Here is a 3,901-nt window from a genome sequence, read left to right as displayed (position 1 = left end):
TGCAAACTTTAACCAAAAGCTTAAATTATGTAACGACAGATTAGTCCTGGTGCAAAATTCTGTCATAGTGAAATTTCTCTCACTATGATTAGAATTTTACTATACTTTATATCTCCTGTTTGTTTTGCCTAAATCAAAAAAGTAAAAAACCTGTTAAAGGTAAGATTGAGCAGACACATATATTGAAACGTGTCTAAAACATTAAAACATTACACATGCCGCCTTATGAGGCATATCCAAAGCCTTATATATAAATCAAACCTCAAAGTGCAATAAATCACGTATGGTCTCGTTTTTATATCCAGTTCAAAGTTACGTTCATAAGATAACTAGTAATCTTGTTTATTCCACCCTTCTGACCCTTTTTTTTTATACATTTAACTTTTTTCTAAAATCAAAATTTCAAAGATTTAAATCGAAAGACCATACTAAATTAATGAACAGTTTCAAATGAGTTTATTTTCTAACACAATAATTTATACCATTTATCATTAAGAACAAAGTCAACCAGAATATAAGTTTTTATTTGATCTATTGTTATTTGTAAAATATAACAATTTTATTTTAGAATAGACAGATAATCAAAGATTAGCAAATTTATTCAACCATACTTATATGATCACTGATATCGAACTAAAACGTGTGATAATGTAACTTGAATAGCATGGTATATTCCACTGGAAGAACACAATTGAAATAATTTAAGCGCGTAAATGATAAACATAAGATGGACTTGTGAAATGCTCTGCTTTACGCATTGTTTGAATGTTTCATGTGTTTTGTAGAAATATCATGTGCCAGTAACCCTTGCCTTACATGGTGGAACTTGTATTGATGGTATTAGTAGGTACACTTGCAACTGTGTTCTCGGGTATGCTGGTACCAAATGTGAAACAAGTACGAAATAAATTGTAATTTATAAGCATGATCTGATTTAGCCAAACTACTTTATTATTTCCTTTATTGAAGAGTTTTGTTGAAATTAAAAAAAAAACAGTGTTAAATTACACGTCGTGTAATGGTTAAATTTTTAAAAATAACGTGAATTTATACTTCTTAACGAAATGAACTGTTTAATGTAAACCAAATTGGATGACAAAACATAGGAACAACAAACATACCAGCAATAAAAAAAACAACATAACTGTGAATAATTGAAAACATTTATTTAAAAAACAACACCTCATCGATACCAGGATTAAAATGATGTACGTCAGGCGCGCGTTTCGTCTACAAAAAACAAATCAGTGATGCTCGATAAAAAACAGTTAAACAGTCAAATAAAGTACGAAGTTGATGAACAATGAGGACCCCAAATTCTGAAAGCTTTTGCCAAATACAGCTGAGGTATCCCGATGAACAGTTATGTATATCATTTTCATATCAGTAAGTTATGACTTTCTGAAAGAAACGAAATCACCTATAGTTACAAACCTAATCTACCACACAACAATAATCTCTCTAAGAATTAGGGCATTAAAAAGAAAAGCTGTACACATCATTTTGAAACATCTCTCTCTCTCTCTCTCTCTCTCTCTCTCTCTCTCTCTCTCTCTCTCTCTCTCTCTCTCTCTCTCTCAAAGCCTAACAAAACTATAATAATTTCACTAACAATATCAATGTAAGGTACAAACAGAAGGATACACATAAATGCGCAAGAAATAATATCCGAATATGTTAATAATATCATAAGGAGTTTAGTATGACGTCCATTATCACTGAACTAGTATACATATTTGTTTAGGGGCCAGCTGAAGGACGCCTCCGGGGGCGGGAGTTTCTCGCTGCATTGAAGACCCATATGTGGCCTTCGGCTGTTGTCTGCTCTATGGTCGGGTTGTTGTCTCTTTGACACATTCCCCATTTCCATTCTCAATTTTATTATCAATGTTGACAAACACGCAGAAAAAGAGAAACATAAGAGCAAATGTGTTATAGATGAAGATGAGCCAAAAATTAAAATATCTTATGGAACAAAAAAAAGTTTATAAATTGCGTCAGAGGCGCTTTTCTGGATTTACGCTCATTAAGACACTAATAAAAATGATAGACAATGGGTATTGGTACCTGAACATGGGAACATTGTCAAATATAAAAGCATATGACAGGCATGATAGTGTCCTTAAATTGGAATTTGTAAATGCCTTACTAACAGTTCTCAATTCAATTTACATTGTTACTATTACAGGTTTAGCAGCAGTAGGATGAAAAATCATTACCCAGTTACAGCATTGAGGAAAGAATACAATATTAAAAGGAATATTTTATAATTGTGTAATTTTTATTTAAGTGATATATATATTTCACAACACTTGATTTTTTTCCATATCCTTTGTTTTTGATCGCTCTTTCCTATGATTATTGATTGATTGATTGATTGTTAGTTGCTTAACGTGAATTGGCTAATATTTCATGCATGTTCAGGACGAGAACAAATTACCAATAAATACAATAGGTAGGTCCTGTAATAGAGGCTGTTCGGAATAAAGGTTGGGGTAAATTAAGACTGCCAATTGAAAAAGAAGGTATATTGGATAGGGACAGACATTTAGCCTTGCAACAGGCCACTTACGGACCCCTCAAAGAATTGTTACAAGATTTCCCTAACGTGCAGAGAGCATGGCACTCTCTCTACACGAGGCATCGGATTTAACGTTCCCATTCTGACCGGACGTGACTGCGTACTTGACACATCTTGCACAGCCAAAAAGACGCCCCACTTTGGCAAGGGTTTTACTGCCGGTCGGAAGTAGACCTGTAGTGATCATATTTCTATTCCTCAGTCACCCTTGGTGAGTACAATGATTGAAGAAATGGAACTGAAAATAGAGAACGTCACCGTCTTAAACGTCCGTTCGAATGGTAAACATGTCTTGTCAAAGAAGCAGAAAGTACAAAAGGTAATATATGGGGCATTGCTAATGACCGTATAATCTTCTTATACTATTTTTTCTTTTCTTTTTCATTTTATTTGCATCATGCATTTTTGATTAATAGAGATATTGAGTAAAAAGCAAAGCAATAGTAAACATTACATATAAGAGTGGACGTTTTGAAACTCTTAACAAGACAGAAGCACAAACTTTGATGTCTATTAAATTGTAAATAGTTATACTCATTTTATTTCGAAGTGACCAAAAGAAAACATGCGATAAGCGTCAATATTCCAACGATGAAACCGTTTAACTCGAATAAGAAGGAATCAATAGGACAAGAAAGGGAATAAAAAAAGAAAAACACATGCAATTAAGTATTCTGTTTCACATCAGACTACATTTTATCACAACTTATGAGTTTGAATATCCCTTTGTCATCTTTCGACCCCCTTCAAGGTGGTACCAAACACCTTGAATAAAATTATTTTGGCTCGTTTAATTTTCATAAAATTTTGACAAAATATTTACTTTGAACCTTTGACAAAAACATAAAAATAAAAAAAAAAAATTGAACACACTTTATCGGAAAAATTTCATTTGATATATAGCAGTTTGACAAGCACTAATTTTGATCATTGAGAAGCTTAGTATTTCCTTAACAATAGAACTTGATTAAAACGTTTAGCTGATTTTTACAGAGTTATCTGCCTGTAGTGTTATGTACCACCTTAAGACTAACCATTCCTTTATATTCTGCAAATCAAGTTGTTTATATAAACATTGATAAAAGACAATAATAACATAACTGGAAATATCAGCAGTTCTCAAACTATTAGTTACACCCGCCATATTCCCTCTATTTAAATATATTAATAAGTCATTTTATGTTAGCAAGGTTCTATTCACCAATATCTGTTCTAACCATGAGACACAAACTTAAAAAAAACAACCAACATATTTAAGGTCTGTCAATCATTTCCTACAACACAGATCATAGAAAAAACAAGTAGCATTAAATACACTAA

General features: G+C 32.4%; 1 long non-coding RNA gene across 1 annotated transcript; it reads left to right on the top strand.

Moving 5' to 3' along the window:
* Positions 1–757: 757 nt before the first annotated feature.
* Positions 758–2,270, top strand: LOC127722105 (uncharacterized). The gene is made up of 2 exons (XR_007991653.1): positions 758–897; positions 2,189–2,270. It is a non-coding gene; the product is annotated as an uncharacterized LOC127722105 (long non-coding RNA).
* Positions 2,271–3,901: the final 1,631 nt, after the last annotated feature.

This window comes from Mytilus californianus, unplaced genomic scaffold (assembly GCF_021869535.1).
Source record: "Mytilus californianus isolate M0D057914Y unplaced genomic scaffold, xbMytCali1.0.p SCAF_12, whole genome shotgun sequence".
NCBI lineage: Eukaryota > Metazoa > Mollusca > Bivalvia > Mytilida > Mytilidae > Mytilus > Mytilus californianus.
The sequence above is the reverse complement of the archived record's forward strand: the minus strand, read 5'-3'. Positions and strand labels throughout refer to the sequence as shown.